Here is a 24,943-nt window from a genome sequence, read left to right on the forward strand (position 1 = left end):
GAAGGTGCTTTGGGCTGATTCCTGACTAAAGAAAAGAAGGTGGGGCTGAAATAGTTGTGTACTACAACACACGCACACTTGAGTCTTCGTCCGTACTGGTTGGGACATAAAACATCTCTTTCTCGGCTGTCTGTCAGGACTGAGTGTCTCCCATGAGCTGGAGCCGTAGAACAGTAATTACAACTGTGATTAACCGCTTCAGTGGCACAGCGCCCGCCAGCAGACAGACCTCCACATACCTGCTTGATTCCTTTTTGGCTACAGCGTCTGTTGGCGTGTGTTTGTGTGCGCACGCAGACGGTTGTGTATTTTGCCGCGTTTCCACTGCTCGGTGCTCCACTCGACTTGCTGACTGTTTCCCATAGACGTGCACGGCAAAAAGATGTCTGTGAAGCAGTGGATACTTTTTTTTTTTTTCTGGACTGTCACGACATGAACACTGTATTTTGAACAAGCTGGCATAACAGCCTGGCTTTGAATTTCCAGAGAAACCAGACCCACGTGACGCGACCGTCCAATCGGCTGCCGTCGACAGTTTGGTGTGTTCTGGGGAACTTTTTTTCCGCCAACTCGGTCCGGCTGCCTTTTTTCCGCCAACGGTCAGCCATCGGGTGGGGGGGTGTCAGGGCCTTTAGTGGAGCGCTAAACAGAAGTTTATAGCTCGGCTACTGTATACATCGGCCGACGGAGGTCTCTGGTGCGCCTGTTCTTTGGGCCGCGCGGTACGGAAGCAGCGTCGATCATCCAGATCTTTTGTTTTGGCTTCGTTCACCAATGAGCAACTCTCGGAGGAATGATCAGGGCTCCGCCTCAAACACCGTATCTAAATTTAGGTCTTATTACGCATCCAAAAAAAAGTCGAGTCGAGCCGCGGCATGCAGTGCAGGAAAAAAAACGGCATCGGTATCTGTATTTGTGCGGATACCTGTGTTGGGAAACTGGCAGCATTCCTGTGGCCCGTGTGCAGCCATGCAATCTGTTACATCAGAGCAATCTCCCCCCTGCAACACACACAATATTTGTGTTACTCAACGTAGGTTTACAGGTGCCATAATGTCCGGGGCCGAGTGTCAACACTTTGTGCAACAGCACGAGTCTTGCCCAACTAATTGCCCGCCTGTGCCAACACCTACCAACGCCTAGAATTCATGTAATGTTTCTGCAGGGCTCCATCAAAACACATCACGTGTCTTTTGTAAAAAAATACATGAGGGATAATTGCTCTAAACGATGTATATTTTAAAATGTATCTAGGATCTGTCAGGGAGCGCAGTGGGATTTGATGCCTGCGGGGCAAATAGCATGTCAGGGAGGGATGAGTGTAATTACCTCGTTACCGAGCCGGCAGCAGAGCGTCTCTCGAGGGAATAAAAGAAACAGAAACAAATCAATATTGCGCTGCATGCATATACCGGCAAGCGGAGAAAAAGACGAAATCATCTGTCAGAGGTGATCTGAAGCGACGCAGGGTGTTTTGAATCTCTGCACCTCTCTAGACGAGAGAGATGGTGTAGTCTGTGTTGTCATGCTTCCAAATGCATGCCAAGATCTCCACAGCTGGAATGTTAATGACGCTGAGCAGGAGCCGAAGGCCGTTAAGCATGCTGCCGTTCATGGCTTCACTCAGGGCCACACACTCACATCCATACTCTTTGTATGACGGGGGGGTTTGTTAGTAGCTGAAGTTTTACCGCTCAAACTGCAGTCTGCGTCACCGACATGCAACAAGCCTCTTGGCCAAACGGGTCATCTAACCTCCAATACTCACTTGAAACACTTCATGTGTGTCTCAAAATCAACTTGTTGGACCAAAACACTGGCATCAGGTTCTCACTCAGACAGCATACATCGGGGGGGGGGGCAGCCGGGTGGCTCCGTTGGTAGAGCGTGCGCGCCCATATGAAGAGATTTATTCCTCAATACAGAGGCCCAGATTTTGAACCTGACATAAGGCAGGTTTCCTGCATGTGGTCCCCCCCCCCACACCGCCTCTCTCTCCCTTCCCATGTCTGAGCTGTCCTGGTGATTCAAATGATCTTACAAATTAACAAAAATAGAGCATACATTGTAGTAAAGCAGGAATTGTATGTATATATATATATCTATATATATATATATATATATATATATATATATATATATATATATATATATAATAAAACACATACATGCATATAAACAAAAGAAAAATAATTTTGAAATTCCAGGGCTTATTAAAATAATAATCACACAAGCATGCTGATCCATCGCTAAGCATGCTCTCGTGCAGACATGTATACACAATCATGCACTCTCTCACGGGCTCTTTTCTAAAGTCGCCTTACACATATGCATACACACACACACACACACACACACACACACACACACACACCCCAACCTCCGCAACCCCTAGTTATCAGCTTAAACAAATATTGTCCCTCTGCCCTCCCTCGTCTAATACCGCCACAGGTTGAGGTCATGACAGCTGCCGAGTTGATGGGGTCAACTGGTTTATCAGCGCATTAGCATTCATTCTCTCCAAATCAGCCCTGGCCCGCATTCACGCATGAATTTATGACTATTCATGGCCCGGGGCCAGGCATTCCTCGGCTTCACCTCCTTGTGCATGGCCCCGTGGCCCGGGGCCATGCACTACACCACGTGTCGATGAGGAGGAGGTTTCCTGATCACTTACGTATCCTGCACCTACGGTACTGTAGAGATGTATATCTTCCACACGCTTCCATTAACGGCCGAGCTGGAAGGTAACCAAGTACATTTACTCCAATAATGTACTAATGGTGAGGTACTTGTACTTTCTTTGAGTCTTTTCTTTTCATGCCACTTTCTACTTCTACTCCGCTACATTTCAGAGAGAAATATTCTACTTGATGCTCCTCTACAATCATCTGACAGCTTTAGTTACTAGTTACTTTAGTTACTAGTTACTTTAGTTACTAGTTACTTTAGTTACTCCTCTACAATCATCTGACAGCTTTAGTTACTAGTTACTTTAGTTACTAGTTACTTTAGTTACTCCGCTACACTCATCTGACAGCTTTAATTACTAGTTACTTTAGTTACTAGTTACTTTAGTTACTCCACTACATTCATCTGACAGCTTTAGTTACTAGTTACTGTAGTTACTCCACTACATTCATCTGACAGCTTTAGTTACTAGTTACTTTAGTTACTAGTTACTTTAGTTACTCCACTACATTCATCTGACAGCTTTAGTTACTAGTTACTTTAGTTACTCCGCTACACTCATCTGACAGCTTTAGTTACTAGTTACTTTAGTTACTCCGCTACATTCATCTGACAGCTTTAGTTACTAGTTACTTTAGTTACTCCGCTACATTCATCTGACAGCTTTAGTTACTAGTTACTTTAGTTACTCCGCTACATTCATCTGACAGCTTTAGTTACTAGTTACTTTAGTTACTCCACTACAATCATCTGACAGCTTTAGTTACTAGTTACTTTAGTTACTCCGCTACATTCATCTGACAGCTTTAGTTACTAGTTACTTTAGTTACTCCGCTACATTCCTCTGACAGCTTTAGTCACTAGTTGCTTTAGTTACTCCACTACATTCATCTGACAGCTTTAGTTACTAGTTACTTTAGTTACTAGTTACTTTAGTTACTCCACTACATTCATCTGACAGCTTTAGTTACTAGTTACTTTAGTTACTAGTTACTTTAGTTACTCCACTACATTCATCTGACAGCTTTAGTTAGTAGTTACTAGTTACTTTATTTCCTAGTTACTTTCCATATTAAGATGGCTGCACACTAAACACATGTACATTATAAAATCTGACGTTTTATTATAATGTTACCTAGCAACCTAGCCGGTGAAACACTCAGTTGAATGTTTCCAGTTTATTTGCATTGAGTACTTTTACTTTCAATACTTTAAGTACATTTTCCAGATGATACGATTTTCTATCCAGGACTTTTGCTTGGTACAGAGTGTTTTTACAGTGTGGCATTATTACTTTTACGTGAAGGATCTGAGTTATTTCTTCCCCCCCCCCCCCCCGCTGATTTATGTAATAGTAGATTTCTTGCAGCGACCTCTGACCTCAGCCATAACTGACTTGACTGAGCTAACACATCAGGATTTGTGTTAGCAGCGATTAAAGGCCGACCCTTTGTCTTCCCTTGTAGAGAGCATGTAAAGGCCCTCTTGTTCCAGGGGGTTTATGGTGCGGGCCCCTTACTCCAGCCCTGTTTACGTCTCCCTCCAACCCAGAGTGACATTCTGACCTCTGGAGTGACGTAGCCCGAGGTCCTGCGAGCTCTCTCTCTCTCACGGCTGGATTACTGCGGGAGTAAAAAGGCTTTGCAACTTGAAAGCATATTTGTGAGCGCTAATGAGCAAAAAAATTAATCCAATCAATCCAATCATTCTTAATGGCTGCATTCAGGAGCTCACGTTGCTGTGGCATTTTTTTTCTTTGTGCGTGTGTGTTTTAACAACACGGTGAAATCAGACCCACTACACCCATCCCAGTTGTGTTTTCTTACTGCAACACAAGCTCCAGCGTCTAGAGGCGTTCTTATCGACTTCTCGACATGGGGATAATCCCCGTCAGTATGTATAATTCATTCGGGGAAGCAGTGGACATGTTTTACAACTCCTGATTACCGGCAGTTGAAGGAGACATTTGAGGTTGACTGGCAGCAGAGTTTTGAGTCCAGCATTGAGAAAATATAATTAACACCGCCTCGAAAGGCTGTTAGCAGATCAGTCCTTCTATTTAACCTCTCCTGAATGTTGTAGCTGAGGAGGGAATGGGTTCAACATACCACAGTGCACAGTGTGTGTGCGCGTGCGTGTGCGTGTGTGTGTGTGTGTGTGTGTGTTGTGTGTGTGTGTGTGTGTGTGTGTGTGTGTGTGTGTGAGTGCGTCTGTGAGTCCACAATGTCATAATGTCAGGGTTGTTCTTCCCCGTTTTAGCAAAACAACTGAAGCCTTGTCACCAAACTCAGCCTCCCCCCCTCCCCCTTCCACCCCTTCCCACCCAAACTATGTCTCCCCCATCAGCACCTACACCTTCCCACATTGGCACCCCACCTTCCACCAACCTGACCTTCTGGCTCCCAAAGTACTGAAGGCACACTCAGGGGCCACAAAGCCCTCATTTGTGTTGTCTACAGTGGCTGGAAAGGAAAGGAAAGGAAAGGAAAGAAAAGGAGTGGAAAAGTAAGGAAAGGAAAGGAAAGGAAAGGAATGGAAAGGAAAAGAAAAGAAAGGAAAGGTAAGGAAAGGTAAGGAAAGGAAAGGAGAGGAAAAGAAAGGAATGGAAAGGAGAGGAAAGGTAAGGAAAGGAAAGGAAAGGAAAGGAAAGGAATGGAAAGGAAAAGAAAGGAAAGGAAAGGAAAGGAAAGGAAAGGTAGGAAAAGAGAGGACAGGAGAGGAAAGGAGAGGAATGGAAAGGAAAGGAAAGGAAAGGTAAGGAACAGAAAGGAAAGGAATGGAAAGGAAAGGAATGAAAGGAAAGGAATGGAAAGGAAAGGTAAGGAAAGGAAAGGAAAGGTAAGATAAGGAAAGGAAAGGAAAGGAAAGTTAAGGAAAGGTAAGGAAAGGAAAGGAGAGGAAAGAAAGGAATGGAAAGGAGAGGAAAGGTAAGGAAAGGAAAGGAAAGGAAAAGAGAGGACAGGAAAGGAAAGGAGAGGAATGGAAAGGAAAGGAAAGGCAAGGCAAGGAAAGGACCGGAAAGGAAAGGAAAGGAAAGGTAAGGAAAGTTAAGGAAAGGTAAGGAAAGGAAAGGAGAGGAAAAGAAAGGAATGGAAAGGAGAGGAAAGGTAAGGAAAGGAAAGGAAAAGAGAGGACAGGAAAGGAAAGGAGAGGAGGAAAGGGAAGGAAAGGAAAGGAAAGGAAAGGAAAGGAAAGGAAAGGAAAGGAATGGAAAGGTAAGGAACAGAAAGGAAAGGAATGGAAAGGTAAGGAAAAGAAAGGAAAGGAATGGAAAGGAAAGGAAAGGAAAGCGGCAGGGGAGGCGGTTACCTTCAGCCATGGATTTTCCTGCATTAAGGACTTTTTGGCACCCCCCAAAGAGGTTTTAGCCGACCCCAAAGGAAAACACCAGCGCTGTAATGACAATTGAGAATAAAAATAGCAATTCAAATCCCCTTTAAATGGGTTTTAGAGAAATTTACCAAACAACCGTTGAACAAGTAGACATAAACTTGAATATGAGAGCTAATCTCAGATTTATTGCGTCTGACTGTGTCGGACTCTCCCGGTGTGTAATTTAAATATTATCACTATTCTTTTTAAAGAGTTCATATTCTGCTCATTTTCAGGTTTATAATTGTATTTAGGTTTTATCAGAATAGATTTACATGGTTTAATTTTCATAAAACACCAAATTTTTGTTGTACTGCACATTGCTGCCGCTCCCCTTTTCACCCTGTGTGTTGAGCTCTCTGTTTGAGCTCCAGAGTGAGACATCTCACTTCTGTTCCATCTTTGTTGGGACTCGCACATGTTCAGTACCTAGGTAAGGACTACTAGCCAGTCAGAAGCAGAGTATGAAGGCCCTGACAGTACCTAGGTAAGGACTACTAGCCAGTCAGAAGCAGAGTATGAGGGCCCTGACAGTACCTAGGTAAGGACTACTAGCCAGTCAGAAGCAGAGTATGAGGGCCCTGACAGTACCTAGGTAAGGACTACTAGCCAGTCAGAAGCAGAGTATGAGGGTCCTGTCAGTACCTAGGTAAGGACTACTAGCCAGTCAGAAGCAGAGTATGAAGGCCCTGACAGTACCTAGGTAAGGACTACTAGCCAGTCAGAAGCAGAGTATGAGGGCCCTGACAGTACCTAGGTAAGGACTACTAGCCAGTCAGAAGCAGAGTATGAGGGCCCTGACAGTACCTAGGTAAGGACTACTAGCCAGTCAGAAGCAGAGTATGAGGGTCCTGACAGTACCTAGGTAAAGACTACTAGCCAGTCAGGAGCAGAGTATGAGAGCCCTGACAGTACCTAGGTAAAGACTACTTGCCAGTTATTATTCTAGGCTCGACATTTGACATTGACATTGAAACAGTATGTCATATAACGACTAGTTTACACCTGTTTGTGAATGGGTATGCCTCAGCATTTTCAAAATAAAGCCCCTTGGTAATACGGTCATGTGCCACAAACAGATTCTTTTTTTTAAAAATGTTCCTTTATTATACAAGACAGAACAAACGTGCTAACGAATCACATCAAACATTGACATTGAACAATCAGAAAAGAGGTTCAATAGAGCATTTTAAGCAGATTATAACCCATTATGACTGTTTATAATGCATTACAAAGACATGCTTCATGGAAAGTTGTATTGTTTCTAACGAGTTCTCCTTTGCACACGTTAGTACTCGAAAAATGTTTGAGGAGAGAAAGATGAGCTGCTCTATAATCAGCACCCCACCCCTCTCTGCTTCTGCTCCACATTATTCATGCCTTCAGACATCTTGCTGTTGACCCCCCCCCCAGACCTATTGACCAGCTAAATTTAGCTCACTAATGGTATTTTGGACTGAAGAGGGACTTTTTTTTCACAACCTTTAAAAGGGAAAGGAATCCTGGTGACTAATGTCCTGTGTACATGTAGAAACAGTATGTAAACAGTCTGGCTTTTGTTTCCCGACAAGCAAAGTTTCTGTTCACATTGCGGTGTCATAGTCGGCCCTCTGATAGTGCTGGTAGCAGGCAGTGTGTGTGTGTGTGTGTGTGTGTGTATGTGTGTGTGAGCATGAACATACTCACTCAGAAGGAAAGACAAACACCCATTCCCCTTTGTGACAAACAAACAAGACAATATCGATCTCCAATGAGTGTGTGTACCTTGCGTGTGTGCTTGTATGTGAGCAAGACTGCTTTGTGCGTTTGTGTGTGTGTGTGTGTGTGTGTGTGTGTGGTGTGTGTGTGTGTGTGTGTGTGTGTGTGTGTGTGTGTGTGTGTGTGTCAGAGGGGAAATTCCAGCCAGGGGGATACAAGGTGTGGATCATCTCTGACCACTTTAAAGTGGAGCCATCATCGTCGCTCCTGTGTGACTCTCGGCCCCAGCTGTGTTTCCCTCTGAGGGCCCATTATCCTGGCAGGTGCCCCATTGTACCGTCTTTTGCGGGCCTTTTCAAGAGCATACCAAAAACACAACACCGAAAATATGCAGGGAGGAGCAGGGAGGAGCAGGGAGGAGGGTGGCCCGAGTCAAAGTGAAGAAGACTCAGAAAAAAAACCCGTGGCATCAAAAGAAGAGAAGGAGCTTTTGTTCGGAGGGATGAGGGAAGAATGGGAGCCGTTAGATGTTTGCTGGTTAGAGCGGCGGGATGTGGCGGTTGCGGCTGCTGTCAAGGAGACACGTTCACAGACTCGGATTGTGATTGAAAACACGATGGGACAAACTGCCATAGCTCACAAAATGTCCCCATCAGTTCTTTGTTCAAGCAGCATTTACATTTCTAGTAGTCTTGCATCGCTAGAGTCTGGCTAGTTCCCACTGCATTCTGGGATGGCAGAGAAACGTGCTCTGGTTTATTGGCATTTCTTTAAACCAATCACTGTCGCCGGACAGAGCAATGGTGCTTTAAAATAGTCTCAGGAAGGAAGGCTAACCCTAAGCCTAACCCTAACCCTAACCCTAACCCTAAGCCTAACCCTAACCCTAACCCTAAGCCTAACCTTAGTCGTCCACACAGCAGTCCAGGGTGGGAGAAAAACCTGCTCTGGTTTATTGGCTGAGATGGCAAAAGTACTCACTTCCCATACTCAAGTACAAGTACAGATACTTGTGTCAAAAATACTTATGTAAAAGTAACAAAGCACAGGCTTGGAAATGTACTTAAAGTATAAAAGTTAAAGTATCCTTGTGAATGTACTGGACACACACATGTTACTAGAGTACAAGCTGAGGAACTTTATATGTTGTTGGCTCCGTTTTATATGGCTGTCTGCCAACAGGCCTACAACATCCCCTATAGGATTATTATGACAGAGACTGGGACTACACGTTCATAAGATTCTGACTGAGCAGCAAGATGGGAATTCAGATGGGATTCTGTGAAAATTCACAGATCCAGTTTCTCTTTTTTAATCTTCCCCTTCACATTTAAAGGAATCTACATGTGTGCGTGTGGGCTCAGATATGGCTTCTGGAAAGAAAATAACGGATAAAATATGAATTATTTATTATCTGCTATGGATGTGTGTGTTTGTGTGTGTGTGTGTGTGTGTGTGTGTGTGTGTGTGTGTGTGTGTGTGTGTGTGTGTGTGTGTGTGGTTGTACAAAAAAATAAATAACATTGTAAAGGCTAACATACACAGTGCATAGGAATCATATATGCTAGCAAATAATAACAATAAACCTGCTATTCCATTATCTAAATGCAGTGTAACTACTGTAGCATGGAAATAATAAACCTAAAATACAAACGGGAGCGAGGGCGTTCAACAACCTCCATTCTATCGAATCAACAGACAGGTGTAACCTAGGTAACAGGTGTAACCTAGGTAACAGGTGAAGAACACTAACAACACCATCACTAGCTAACTAACTTTAAATGTACCAGAACTACAGACCAACACAACATCAGGCTTTAATAAACTGACACCATCAGTTATACCACTGCAGTTCTCAAGGACACACACACACACACACACACACACACACACACACACACACACACACACACACACACAATCTCAGCAGATTATCCTCCAAACAGATAGTCTCTCTACTGACAACTACACTACTACTACTACTACATGCAGGAAATCTTTCCTTTTCTGAGTCCAAATTTAAAATGAAAACCCTTTTATCAAGGTCATGGTTGTCTTTTTTTTAACCCTTTTGTGGCTGTCCCTCAGTGATTTTGTCACTTCTTCAACGTTTGTCGACTGTTTCTGAGCCTTTTGAATTTTTGGGGGATATTTCCCAACATTTTTAAAGTTTTTTTTTTTAACATTTGCCACATTTTTTTCTTTCGACATCTTTTCACATTTTTTGTCACTTTATTTGACATTTGTTCACATTTTAGTCACTTTTATTGACATTTCTGGGTCTTTTTTACACTTCTTTTAAAGTTCTTTTAACAATATTTTTTTCTCCAAAAGCCATAAAATTGAGCAAACACACAAATTCAACGAAAGTAGTGAACTGATTATTAATTTAACTTGTGAGGAGCGTTTTGGGAACCGTCCACGTTACATTTCTTGGAAAATTAGTTTGAAAGAAACCCAAATTTCTGATATAGAAACTTGTTGGAAAGGAGTCAAACTAGACCTGAAGACACCAGGAGGGTTAAAGCATCTTCAAGAGATAAACACGCACAGTGTGTGTGTGTGTGTGTGTGTGTGTGTGTGTGTGTGTGTGTGTGTGTGTGACACACATGGGAGCTCATTTTGGAATATGGGCCAGTGGAGCAAATATCGCGGAAACTTGAGAAGATCTGGCGCTCCACCAAACTGGAAAATTCTCGTTTAACCTGGCAAGATAGTCTTAAAACGTATAGGAAGGCCCTCCGTAATGCCAGAGCAGCGTACTACTCGTCATTGATAGAGGAAAATAGGAACAACCCCAGGTTTCTTTTCAGCACTGTAGCCAGGCTAACAGAAGGTCACAGCTCTACTGAGCCAAGTATTCCCATAGCTCTTAGTAGTAACGACTTTATGAGGTTCTTCAATGATAAATTATAACTATTAGAAGCAAAATTCACCAAGACCTGCCTTTAACTGGCTTATCTCTAAACTCAGGAACGTTAGAAACAGCTGTAAAACCAGATACATGTTTGACTGCTTTGCTTCACTTGATCTTTATCAATTTAATTCAATTATTTCTTCATCTAAGCCATCAACCTGCCTCTTAGATCCCATCCCGACTAGGCTACTTAAAGAAGTTTTACCATTAGTCAACACTTCACTACTGAATATAACCAATTTGTCTTTATTAACAGGCTATGTACCACAGTACTTTAAAGTAGCTGTAATTAAACCTCTTCTGAAAAAGCCAAACCTTGATCCAGATGTTTTAGCCAACTATAGACCTATATCCAACCTTCCATTTCTCTCTAAGATTCTTGAGAAAGCAGTCGCCAAACAGCTGTGCGACTTTCTGCATAGCAACAGCTTATTTGAGGATTTTCAGTCAGGATTTAGAGTTCATCATAGCACAGAGACAGCACTTGTTAAAATTACTAATGACCTCCTAATTGCATCAGACAAAGGACTTATCTCTGTACTTGTGTTATTAGATCTTAGCGCTGCATTTGATACCATTGACCATTATATCTTATTACAGAGATTAGAACATTTAATTGGCATTAAAGGGACTGCTCTAAGCTGGTTTAAGTCTTATTTATCAGATCGATCTCAGTTTGTTAATGTTAACGATGAATCCTCTGTGCACGCCAAGGTTAGTCATGGAGTCCCACAAGGATCTGTGCTCGGTCCAATCCTGTTCACTTTATATATGCTTCCTTTAGGCAGTATTATTAGGAAACACTCCATAAACTTTCATTGTTATGCAGATGATACTCAATTATATCTATCAATCAAGCCGGATGAAACTAATCAGTTAGCTAAACTTCAAACGTGCCTTCAGGATATTAAAACCTGGATGACCTGTAATTTTCTAATGTTAAACTCAGATAAAACTGAAGTTATTGCTCTCGGACCCAAGCACCTCCGTGACGCACTATCCAAAGATATAGTTACTCTGGATGGCATCACCCTGGCCTCCAGCACCACTGTGAAGAATCTTGGAGTCATCTTTGATCAGGACATGTCCTTTAATTCCCACTTAAAGCAAATTTCAAGGATCGCCTTTTTTCACCTACGTAATATTGCAAAAATCAGGAATATCCTGTCTAAAAATGATGCAGAAAAATTAGTCCATGCATTTGTTACTTCTAGGTTGGATTACTGCAATTCTTTTCTATCAGGCTGCTCGAAAAAATCCATAAAGACTCTACAGCTGATCCAGAATGCTGCGGCACGTGTTCTGACGGGAATCAGGAAAAGAGATCACGTTTCTCCTGTTTTAGCTTCTCTGCATTGGCTTCCTGTAAAATTTAGACTAGAATTTAAAATCCTTCTTCTCACCTACAAAGCTCTTCATGGTCAGGCTCCATCTTATCTTAAAGAGCTCATAGTACCTTACAACCCTGGGAGAGAACTACGCTCCCAGAATGCAGGGTTACTGGTGGTTCCTAGAGTCTCTAAAAGTAGAACGGGAGCCAGAGCGTTCAGCTATCAGGCTCCTCTCCTGTGGAACCAGGTTCCAGTTTGGGTTCGGGAGGCAGACACCGTCTCCACATTTAAGAGTAGGCTTAAGACTTTCCTTTTGATAAAGCTTATAGTTAGGGCATAGAATAGAATATTGTTAGGGAGTAGTAGTTAGTCACATAGTTTCATATAATATAACTAAAGGGAGACTTGGCATACAGCCCGATCCGGTTGGGGGGAGTTCTGGCCGACCGGGCTGGAGCTCTCTTTACCTTGTCTCTCTTGGTTTTGTTGTAATAATAGTTTTAGACAGCTTGGGACTTATTTTGATACACTAGTTAGGGCATAGAATCGAATAATGTTAGGGAGTAGTAGTTAGTCACATAGTTTTCAGATTTCTATCATATAATCAAGAATATAATAGAACTAAAGGGAGACTTGGCATACAGCCCAATCCGGTTGGGGAGAGTTCTGGCCCGGCCGGGCTGGAGCTCTCTTTACCTCGTCTCTCTTGGTTTTGTTGTAATAGTTTTAGACAGCTGGGGACTTATTTTGATACACTAGTTAGGGCATAGAATCGAATATTGTTAGGGAGTAGTAGTTAGTCACATAGTTTTCAGATTTATCTAACATATAATCAAGAATATAATAGAACTAAAGGGAGACTAGGCATACAGCCCGATCTGGTTGGGGAGAGTTCTAGCCCGGCCGGGCTGGAGCTCTCTTTACCTTGTCTCTCTTGGTTTTGCTGTAATAGTTTTAAACAGCTGGGGACTTATTTTGATACACTGAGCTCCTCTCTCCTCTATCTTTCTATCTTTTCATTTATGTGCATCCATGTCCCAGAAATGCGTGTTACTAACCTATTTCTGGGGAGTCATTCCCCGGAGTCCTTATGTTCTTTTTTCACCAGCATGTTCCCTTGGATCAGAGAGGCTCCGAAATCAGGGTAGCAGCTGTCGCCATGGTCCCGCTACACGTTCTGTGATGCCATGTTCAACTGCTACACTGCGGTGCCCTGCTACGTCCTGCAACGTCCTGCAACGTCCTGCTGTGCCTTGTAATGCCGCACAGCGTCCTGCTATGCCATGAACTACTACAACGAACTTCTACAAACTACTAATTTTTTCTATTTTTATTGCCACTCTTCATTCTAACCCCAACCGGCCCGTCAGACACCGCCTACCAAGAGCCTGGGTCTGACCGAGGTTTCTGCCTAAAAGGAAGTTTTTCCTCGCCACTGTCGCACTGTTGCTTGCTCTGGAGGAAACTATTAGAACTGTTGGGTCCTTGTAAATTCCGGAGTGTGGTCTATCTGTAAAGTGTCTTGAGATAACTCTTGTTATGAATTGATACTATAAATAAAATTGAATTGAAAATTGAATTGGAGGTGAACCCGATTTGGTTTCGTCAAACTTTTAAGGACACTGTTAATATCCGAGATTTCAAGAATAAAGTTGAAATATTTTGAGAAAAATAGTTTAGTGTGTTTGGGGTAAAAGTACTGTAGTCATACAGTGTAATATATAAAGTCAGAATTTTTAAGAAATAATGCTTAAATCATTTTCAAAAAGAAGTTGTATAAGTCAGGTGGCCTTCAAAGCTCAGCAATTTAGAAAATGTTGCAAAGTGAGAAAACATAACCAAATATAGAAATATGAAATAAGTGTTTATAAGAAAAGGTTGTCATGCCCTGTAAACAAGGTAAACATGTTATGTAGTATGTCATATTTTAAGAAAAAAGTTTGTATTGCGTGAAAATAGATTCAAGAAAAATTGGCAATGAAAGGAGAACAAAGTTGTAACTTTTATGGAAAACGTGGCAGTGCTAAGTTTCAAGAGTTGTTATTGAGAAAGAAGTCATGATGTCATGAGAAGAAAGTTGAAGATTCCATTTCAAATGTCTGTAAAATCGAAACATTCATCCTAAAATGCAACTTTATCCTCAAAACATAACACCATAATTCTAAATATTGCAGCCGTTACTCAGGATATTATGACTTTTTCCTTTAAGTTTTCTTACATCATTATGATTTCTTTCTCAATATATTTCAACTTTATTCTCAAAATCTGAGACGACCCCCCCCCCCCCCCCCCCCCTCCAATATTATTGCATTCAGCACAATCTAACATGATTGCTTTTTTTTTATTGGGGTTAGCTTAAGGGCGCTGGTTGGGAGCAAGACAGGTCGAAAGGGTATGGAAGTGAGTCCTGGAAAGTATGCCGAACAAATGTGTTTGCAAGTGTGTATGTGTGTGTGTGTGTGTGTGTGTGCGTGCGTGCGTTCGTTTGTGTGTGCACGCACCATCTCCAATACGTAGCGCTGCACCACTTCAGGTTTAAACGGCCTCCCTGACAGCGCGAAGGAAAACAACGTCCCGTTCTTCTAAACACACGCCTGGCGCCAGCTGCCAAGGGAGATAAAGACGAGAGGTGAGGAAAGAAAGAAAAACACCCCAGAAATAACAAATCCCTCGTATCTCCGGGCGATGAACAGTGACAGAGAAACGTTTACTTTTGCCCGCTATCAGATGGGACGAGTCCGCATAGCTTCGCAAGAGCAGCACATTAGAGACAGACTTTGATACATGGACATTCCTGTAGATTTAGCCATTTGTTGAGAGTGAGCCACCGCGGAGGGCACCGAGTCAAAAACATCAGAGACACGAGGACTCGGATGGCTTGGGGTGGGGTCCTCTACGGGCGTAGACGCATTGGCCTTGAGCTCGTGGATATCGCTCGGATCAAAATTAATTTTGCGGCGCCTTGGCTCGGGATCAGGGTGAGTGAGTGTGCCACACACAGTCTTTGATTGTCTCTGATGGCTCAGATGATGCAGAAGAGGAGATAGCATCTGAAGTTACCCATTCTTTTTTTTTTTTCCCCTGCTTTTCTTTTTTTTTTCATCTCAGATTACAGCAGTGGAACAGGATCCCTGCCCGTGCTGTACCTCTGTGGTGAGCTGGGAGTACACACAACAAAGGCATCTGTTGTACTGGGCAGTCATTGTGTGCAATTTACCGTCTCCTAAATACTTTTATTGTTGACTCCTTCAGGTGCATTCTGAACATTCCTTGCGGTTGGGCCGGGAAGCAGCGTAGCATACTGTTACAGATAAAAAAAAAAAGATTATTGCTTTTGAGGATATAGCGACGATGAGACTCAAAGGATTTAAAAAAGAAACTAACTGACTACTTAGCACGTCTTTCAGTCCAAAACACATCTCCCCAAACAAAGACACCTACTTCACTAGATGTGAAATCACCTAACAAATTGACACACTCTATGCTTGAACAAGAGCAGGCATATCCTTTAATTAGCTGTCAAGCCAATCCCATAATGTGAAATCATGAGTCACGGTGTTTTCTGTTACCCCAGCAGACAATAAGAATAACGATGAACCAGGGCCCTAAAATAGGTACCACCTACGGAGGGGGTTTTCAATTCTGTTTTTTTTCTAGACACCACAACAGCAGTTTGTAGGCCTGCAGACTGAGGTAATGCCCTGTGAGAGATTCCTGTTGCCTTACCTCATGGCTGTCTGACTGAGAAACGCCTCAGTTATCTCAGCCACTTCCTTCTCTTGACCACATGCATATCAGCTGAGGTAAGGATGGAGTGGCCTGGTCCTAGAGCAGCAAGCTGGCTTTAGAGACCTGATTAGATTGGGCTTCTGGAGTCAGATGGCACAGGGGGTAAAGTGGATCACATGTACAGTCAACGTTCTATTTTAATAAGAACACACTCATTTGGTCCTTATCTCAACGACCTCATTGAAAATTGAAAAGGTTGGTGGTGCGATCATGTCATATTCAACGACTGTATGAAGTAATGCTTCTGACAAGATGCTTCTTGGCCTGAAAAGTGAGTGCCTTTAACCTGCATTCTATCAAAATTCCAGCAGGGGGGCGACTTCACTGGCTCCAAAAAGAAGTCCCTTTCACTAGAAGTCTATTGGCGTTTTTCCACTGCTGGTAACAGCTCGACTCGACTCGCCACGACTCGCCTCTACTCGACTCAACGCATTCTGCGTCCGTTTTCCATTGCAGATTGAGTAACGCCTCAGCGTGGCTGGTCACCATAGCTACGCGTGATGATGTCATTTTCAACGCGACTCACAACAGCACGTCGCATACTCGCCGCAGCAAGAAGAAACGTTTTGTTTAAAAAGAAGCTGAAGGAAGCAACAAAAATCACCGCTGAAAAAAAACAGGAGTTTGGGAATTCCGACGGAGTTCAGACGTCGACATGACGGTTGTTCGCCGACACAAAAGGGTAAGTTAAGTTTCCCGGTAACGTTAGCTAACATTTGCATGTGTTAGGGGCCCCGGTCAGTCTTTACTATACGCTATATAAAGTACATGAACTTTAACAACCATGATTACACACCAAAATATGTATGCTGTGTACTGTTTGTGTTTCAGAGCATTCACGCTTTGCAAAATCGCCGCCGCAGACCGTCTGGTGGGCGATGTCCGACCGGTGAGATCTCCGGTTCTAACCTGCTGGGCTTCGTATAATCTTTATGAGAGTCACGGAGAGGCTTATGACAACGACTGGGATGCATCTGGGCCAGCAGGGTGCAGAGGAAGAAGACGGGAGGGTTAGATGCGCTACTTGAAAAGCTAAATAAAAACATTTCTTTGATACGTTGTCTTGTTTTTTTAAAGTAACAGTGTGCAATATTGGAAACGACATAAAGCCGCTAATAGCCCTTAATATTGAACAGTTGATAAGTGAGAATAGTGCAGAGAGTAGATAACCTGTCGGTGTCTGGCTAGATTTTTTTTTTAAATGTCCCGTTTGTTCTGGACACACACTCCGCACTCTTGTTTGCTAAAAACGCAGTGATCCGACCAACCAGCGGTCTGCAGGTTTCCACGTCACCTTTTGGTATCGCCTCGGCTCGCTTGGAACCTCAACTGAGGTAGTACTTAAAAAAAAAAGTACCTGGTAGCAGGTCCCAGGGACTTTTTTTCGTAATGGAAAACCAAAAAAGGCTAGTAGAGTCGAGGCGAGTCGAGTAGATACCACGCAGTGGAAAACCGCCATATGAGAAAATAACCCTACTTCCCACTTGATTTATTACCTGAGAAAACATTTACATGATGAGTTCAAGGTGTCAATCACTAGTTTCAAGTCTTCTTCTATACAGCATTATGTTCATTTAGTATATTATGGTCCCATTTATTTTAATATGACAATAAAGCAGGGGATGCTGTCAGTCATGATAGAGGCTAACCATGCTTACCATGACACTGTGGACATTAAAATAGACCTGAACATGTTTTAGGGTGGTGTCCATGTTTTCTTCTTTCTTCTTCTTCCTTCTTTGACCCTTGAACTTTGGTTGCCTAAAAATGACTTGTTCAGCGTTATGCCAACAAAGCTAGCTATCTACCGCCAGCGTTAGATGGTAACTTAAGGGACAGTTTGCCAACAAACCACTGGGTAACGTCACCGATACGGCGCCTGTTTCTTTTACGGTCTACGGGCATGGCTCTCCCTGTGTTTTTTGTGTGTGAAGAAGAGGTTGATGGCTAACATCGCCTGCCTGTGTCTAATCCTTGGGTTAAACAACACACATCTCCTCTTCACCTCTTCACGATTTGTTAAAATAATGCAGAGTAGACTTGGACTTAACCCTCTATTGCAGGGGTCTTCAACGTTTTCCAGGCCAAGGACCCCCAAACTGATGGCGAGATGGAGCGGGGACCCCCTACTTATATATATTGTATAAAATTGTGTTATATCAAACTGGTCCCATAGTGCCATGTGTGCATCTTCTGCCTCCATTTATCTGTTTACTACAGTGTGTTGAATTCATGTTAATGTGTATTTAAAGACATTTCAATTAGTGGAAAAAATTGCAGGGGGGGGGGGGAATAAAAAAAAGTCTAATCAACCAAAACTTTCGCGACCCCCATGCAGTACATCCGCGGACCCCCTAGGGGTCGCGGACCCCCTGTTGAAGACCCCTGCTCTATTGCATGAATTATTTTTTATACATGGTAAAAAGGTCTTGATGTGTTTTTTATGACTCCAGGTTGCCTAAATAATGTAGTTGTGAAAAAAGAAAAGAAAAAAGAAAAATAATACTTAAAAATGATTAAAGGGGTGCGCATTTTTTGGAAAGTGCCAAGAAATCCATTATTCCTTTAAAAACATGTTTTTTATTGAAAAAACACCAAACAAATTATATGCCATATGGCAACAAATTAATTTGAGCCTTTTACAGGAAAATGTAGCATTTTAACTGGTTTATGTGATTAAAATTGAAAGTTTACTTACCCCAGATAACAGTTGAATTTTTTTTTCTCAAAAAAATGCTTCTAAAATTAAGGAAAATAACCACATTTTGGCTGATCCCGGAACGTGATCTTTAGTGTGTTACATGTCCGGAAAAGGGGCGGGGAAACAGGATTTCCTGGTTATGTGAAGTCATCCAATTAATAACACTTCAAACTTTCCCCTCAACACTTTTCATTTCAAAAGAAAACAATGCATTTTACATGGTTTGTTGTGAAAAAAAAACTAAGAAAAATAATTGGTTGCCATATGGAAACACCACGCAATAGAGGGTTAAAGTTATAGTGCGTAGTTTCTGTCGCTCCGGACGGCACCAGTTTCTGAACATTGATAACAGAGAAAAACAGAGAGAGTGGTGTGGAGCTGATAGTCTTAATTAGCCTAGGGGCGATGGCTGGGATGTAACGGACGTTCATTAATATCCAAACGTCACACACTAAAGCTCAAAAGTGCTGAGTCAGACATCACAGAACCAAAACACAGAGAGGGCCAAGTACTCCATCTTGTCAGAGCTCACCTTCTTCCCTTTTTAGTTTTTCTTTACTGTCTTTGATCTCCTCTCCTTGTCCCTAACTTTTTGTCCTTTCTGGCCTTCCCTCTCCGCCTCTCGACTCATGTCCTCTAGTGTCCTTTCTTGTCCCCTCGCTTCCTCTCATTTCCTCCCTTCTATTTCCTTGGTGTGCTTCATCTAAACGTTCCTTGCAGGACTGGCAGGATTATCGACCAGGGGTAATAAGGTGGTCGCCCGGAGAGACCCAGATGCTTTACATGCTTTCCCATCAGGATGAGGGGTAACTGTAGCTCTCTCTGGATTGGCTTCATTGAGAATCCCATGCAATAACAGGGAAGGGTTGTGTTTAAGGCTAACCAAGCGGTAGTAAAGCCATGGGGATTTAACAAAGTATCATCAATATGTTTAGCAGCAGCAGTAAGTTAACACCCTCTTCTTTGCAAATCACGTAGTGGAGCTGTTCGAAATGTGCTGTATTTGAATTAAGGGTGTCCTATCAGTCCCAGCAGGGTGCTGCCGCTCCATCTACTGTTTAAGTGAGGCTCGACATGTTATTATGACCATCCAATCAACAACCATCAAAATGTGGGTGTGTCCTGTTCTAGCTAATGGGAAATGAGGCTTTAAAAAGTTCACCAAATAGCTGTTTGGGCTATGTATTGGTTAGGATGCTTTCATGAACTATCCCATAGACTGTAAAGAATAAGGACGTAGCATCAGTGACGTCAGCCATTGGTTTGTGGACTGCTGTTCTGAAGCCAGGAGTTTAGCATTTGGGCCGTCGCCATCTTGGTATTTTTTGGAGTCAGAAATGACCATATTTGGACAAAAGGGGGAGCTGGGGATGATAAGGCATCCAAGCCAGTGTCTCTATGGTTGCAATGGCTTTTCAACCCTTCTGACCCAAGTCACCCAGCTATGTTTTGCCGCCTGGTAAACAACAGACCTCAGCATATTGGCGTCATTCATACGCATGTATGGCAGGAGTTCCCCCCTGCTGGAAATGTGGTATCATGCAAGTTTGAGGCACTTCTGCATTGGCGTCACTTTTCAGACCCGGAAGTTGCCAATTGAACAATTCACATTCTAGGTGCTGAAAGGTTAGTAACAGGGTTTGATTTGATTCTTCTGAGTAAAAGTTACTCTAAGTATTTTGTTGTTTTACTTCATCAGTTTTGCGCCTTATTTAGTTCCTGACAGTTTTACCAAAAACACGAACCACTGTTGTGTTACTGTCTGTCCAATTTGACAGAATTCTGCTAAAATGCATTTTGTAACATTTATTTTCAGGTGAACTCACATTTTTGCATTTCTATTTAACCTCATAAATATTAAATTCAACTATGAGCATCAGTCTCAATCTCAACAGTCCTGGCTATTCTAAAAAAGACAATGTGCAATACGTCCATATTTGAAGCTAATGCGAGACTTTAAGAGTCTGATGAATGGAAGAGGACATGGACTGACACATCTTTATAAGGGACTGAAACCATCTTCAATCAGAAGCCAGCATTTTGAGGAAAGTCTTATGTCTGCCTGCTCAAGTCTCAAGCCAAATGTAGGGTCACTCTGACTTGAAGTAATTCCACAAGTCAAGTCCCAAGTCCACTCCGTGAGTAGCCCGGTCCCTAAATTATTGTTGCAAATAAATCATGAAGGGATTTCAATTTTGATTCGCCTCATCGATGGTATATTGCCACTGTTTTAGAACTGGATGACGCTGTCAAAGCAATCCATTTAGTTTTTGTATTGTCGAGGCACTAAGGCAAGTCCCTGCACCATTAACGGCTGTGTTTATTTTCGGCTCTGATCGCCAACACCGTTTTGCTGTCGTGGAAACCACTGTCTCTCTCTCTCTCTTGCTCAACCACCCAGTACATATTGAGCTATTTCTCTAAGCAGCTACGCTAATCTTATATCTCATTTTCAAGGGGTCCATGGAACTTTCTACCAAGGGACTTTACATCGGTCATTATCACAGCGGTCTACATTCCACCACAGGGGAAGTACAGAGGCTGCCCTTTCAGATCTTTGCAAAGAACTGAGCTGCTCACAGACTGATAATCCTGAAGCAGTGCTCATTGTTGCTGGAGACTTAAATCAGGCTAACCTTAAGAAGGTCCTGACTCCTATTAACATATTGACTGTGCAACCAAGGAAACATACAGCCGCGCAGCAACGTATTTTGACCAGGGGGTGCTGCCTTGTGTGACCAGCCTGCATTAATAACACATAGCATTGCTATTTTGAGTAAAGTGTCAGGAAAAAACCAGGGTAACAGATTTGAGGTCTCAATCGCATCATGTTCTTCTTTTGATACAACTCTGCAGGGCCTAGAGCAGCTTTTAGAAACATCTTCGTCTTTCCATTTTCTTTAGTACTGTATCCAAAATTAGGGCTACGTATGGCTTTACATTAGTCACATTAGTTTTTTGGCTAAAGCCTATAAGGTTTTGTCATTTAATCCGCAAAAAAAAAAAAGTTAGGCTAGTACCCAATTTTACCATGTCTGCACACATTAGTTTATTGCAACACAACGACAGTTACAATGGTCAAATTACAGTAAACTGGAATTGTCTCCCTGTTTTCTTTAATAGTTAAGAACATCAAATAGGCCTATTTTAATAATATTGGAGGCTGTACTGATAAAATAAATCTCCCTCGGTTTTCATTTGAGAAAAGGTCACCTTATTATACATGCTACTGTATGTGCATGTACTTTATAACCCTCTGAGCCCTGAGGCCATTTTTACAGTTTGTTGTCCGTCTGGATTTATTTTATGAAAAAGCTTGTAAAACATCCACCCTGTGGTCTACAGTCAAGATATGAACATCATTTTTTTTAGGACAAACTGGGTTATTACAATATTTGGGTTGCAGTGAGGTCACTTGAATGTTAAAAAATGTTGTAGGGCCTTAAAGATAAATAAATAAATAAAATGGAACATGAATCTTCTAGATATGTATTGATATCACAGACAGATAAGTAATGAATAAGCCATTTTCCTTTCTAAAACACTTGACATATGTCTTGGGAGTCACACTGTGAAGAAATAATCATCAACTTATAACAATTTAACTTATACAATTGACAAAATACATACATTTTTTCAAAGAAAGTCAAGACGCTTTTGCTCTCATGACATTTGCTTATGCCAATAATAACATAATAATGTCATATTTATTAATATTACACCCACAGCAATGCTACACAAGCAAATGTATGTAAAAAATTTGCTCTTCTTGGCCTTCCATACAGCCTATTGGCCTTCTTGTCCCCTTTGGCCTTCCATATATGGGCATGCTGGTGCCTGTATTTCCGGAAACAACAGAGAGGAGAGACGGAGCCGCGAGCTAGCGGCAGAAATGAGCCAAAACTCGATGAATTATGGACATAAAGTGGATCAATCTTGGATGTAACGTTTGGATTTAAAGCCCAACGACCCCAAAAGAAGCTGGAAGTTCCAGGCTGGATAGAAAATAACCTTTAGGGGCTAGAAAGACCCGGAAGAGACCTCCGTAACCGCTAATTCGTCAGGTTTCAGAGGCAACTTTTGGTGAGTTGTTATGGTCAAAAAGTTATTAAACTATGAATCAGAGGTGCTGTTTTTACGCGTGGGCGAGTGTCTCGGTCTCAAAATGTGCAGTTTACTGATGATTTAATAACATCGTAAACGCCGTCTTCTTCCTCTGAAAGCTAACAGCTGTTGCTTTCCGATGCTGTTCTGTCCCCAGGGAGATTGAATATTTTCTATCTAGTCTGGAACTTTTGCTTCTTTTCGGGGACTTGGGTACAATAAATCCATAGTCTTAGATCAGGTATTGATAGTCCTGTTGTCCATATTTTATCCATTATCGACCATCCATTAACGTTTACTGTAGTTAGCTTTGTTGCTTAAAAAAAAAAAAACGTATTACAATTCCCGTGAGAGTCTAACCATCTCAGAGGTTTGATTACGTCTGTGTGAGGCGGGTCAATGCGTATACTTTCACTTTCATCTCTGCTGTACACCATTAAGAAATGAATTCAGAATTGGATCCATATACTCTGATAACTATTCAAAAGACTGTAAGAACCACAGGTGGACTGGTAGCTGGAGAGGGGTAAGTTCACCTCCTGGGCACTGCCAAGGTGCTCTTGAGCAAGGCACCAAACCCCCAACTGCTCAGGGGTGCCTTTCCATGGGCCCACTCTGACATCTCTCTATTCAGTAGATTTAAAAAAAAAAACAAGTCAAGGTTATCGCCAACCAAATACAAAAGGGATTTCATTCCTTAGATGATCATATCAAACACACAGTATGACTCAGATGATTCAAAGTAATCCCAAGGCTAGACAATTTAGAATGTGTGCACATGTAGAAGTCCTCCTGTGTGTGTGTGTGTCTGAATGAGTAAGTCAGAGTGCAGGTGCTCCACCTCATCGCTGGGAGCAGCTGGCTAAGGCAAGGCCTCAGACATGTCTGGCTGCAGACACACACACACACAAACACACCCACACACACGATGAGTATGTGGTTGCAATGTGGAAAATACTTACTTACATGAGAAAAACGTAAGCAGAAGGGAAAAGGAGGGGTTTGAAACAATTAAACCCATGCTGACAACTCACAGACATTTCATAACTCACGGCTGGAGCTTGCGTCTCGTACCGGCCGGGCTTTATGGAAAGCAACCCTTATAGGGTTATACTATGAAACTCACACAGGACTGACACACGCCTGGCACAAGACGAAGGTGTGCCCTATTTGCCATTAGCCAGATGTTCTGAACCCAGACAGCTATGGCTTAATCACTCCTAGCACATACTGGTAATAGCTTCATCAATGGTTTTTCATTGCAGTGACTGTATATTGTCTCTGCATGCAAGCTGATTCTACTCAAGATAATAATCCTCTGATGTAATTTTCCGTGAGCGGTGGAAACTTTGGTTGGGCAGAACGGACACATCTGTTGCCAAGAATTGATACTGATAGGTAGGGAAGGCTCTTGATGTTAGAGACCACTCCTCAAAGGAACCCGCCACCGTTTGTCGAAATAGGGCTTATCACTGTCTCCCGTTGCTGTAGATAGGGGGGCCAACGCATTTTTTGTCTCAGTGCATGCATTGTTTTAGTCTGGTGCGACGCGGCTAGTTAGCTTAGCATAGTGAATGGAATCCCATGCTGCCGGTTGGCATGTTGTGAGGACAAGGGAGTCAACAAAAAACAACAACGACCTAATTACTTCTTGTGGCCTGCGTGTTCACAACGAGAACAAATAGCAATGCAGATGGAGACTAGACCATTTCCTAGGCAGATAATAATTTGGGACTATGTTGGGTGGAAGCACAGCCGAAGCACTGTCCGTCAGCAATACACACACTACATACTACCTCCTGCTTGTATCAGGTTAGGGTTATCTATTGGCTGAGCAAGCTGCCTGTCTCCGGACATGTGATTGGTCGGTATGGTCAGCAGACAGAAGTCAAGATGGCGGTGGCTAATAATAAACAATGCATTTTTTTGGAATTATTGTGCATTATACCAGGGTCTGGGTGAATACTCGATTCTGATTGGCTCCAGGGTGTCCATAAAAAAGTGATGTAGGACACCTACTAAAGGAGTTCTGGTGAAACTGGCTGTTTACTGTTCTAAATGAATGCGTTCCACTTAAACAAAAAGGAAATGTGGGTCTGTTATTTCCAACACGTCCTCTGAACACCACAGGACGGTGCTGACACACAAGCGGAAAGAAGTCCCCTCTAAACTGACTTAGTTTCGCTTAGTTTAGTAACGTTTTCTCACATCCCGTTCACTGTTCAGGTTGCTACTTCAGGCTGCGGCCGACAGGAACGTTACACATCATGGATAAAATTGTTCGTAAAAGTCCTTATGTTTTGTAGGGGACAATGACATAACTGGATAGCTAGCTTATCT

At 42.5% G+C, this 24,943-nt stretch overlaps 2 long non-coding RNA genes across 2 annotated transcripts in view; one reads left to right on the plus strand and one right to left on the minus strand.

The window, feature by feature from the left end:
- The first annotated feature begins 17,172 nt into the window (after positions 1 to 17,172).
- Positions 17,173 to 24,914, plus strand: LOC116684815 (uncharacterized). The gene is made up of 3 exons (XR_004330847.1): positions 17,173 to 17,184; positions 22,004 to 22,011; positions 24,798 to 24,914. It is a non-coding gene; the product is annotated as an uncharacterized LOC116684815 (long non-coding RNA).
- LOC116684816 (uncharacterized) overlaps positions 18,946 to 24,943 on the minus strand; it is a 30,494-nt gene continuing 24,496 nt past the window's right edge. Inside the window, exon 3 of the long non-coding RNA XR_004330848.1 lies at positions 18,946 to 18,956. This is a non-coding gene — a long non-coding RNA (uncharacterized LOC116684816). The remainder of the gene's footprint in view (positions 18,957 to 24,943) is intronic.

This window comes from Etheostoma spectabile, unplaced genomic scaffold (assembly GCF_008692095.1).
Source record: "Etheostoma spectabile isolate EspeVRDwgs_2016 unplaced genomic scaffold, UIUC_Espe_1.0 scaffold00569331, whole genome shotgun sequence".
NCBI classification, from domain to species: domain Eukaryota; kingdom Metazoa; phylum Chordata; class Actinopteri; order Perciformes; family Percidae; genus Etheostoma; species Etheostoma spectabile.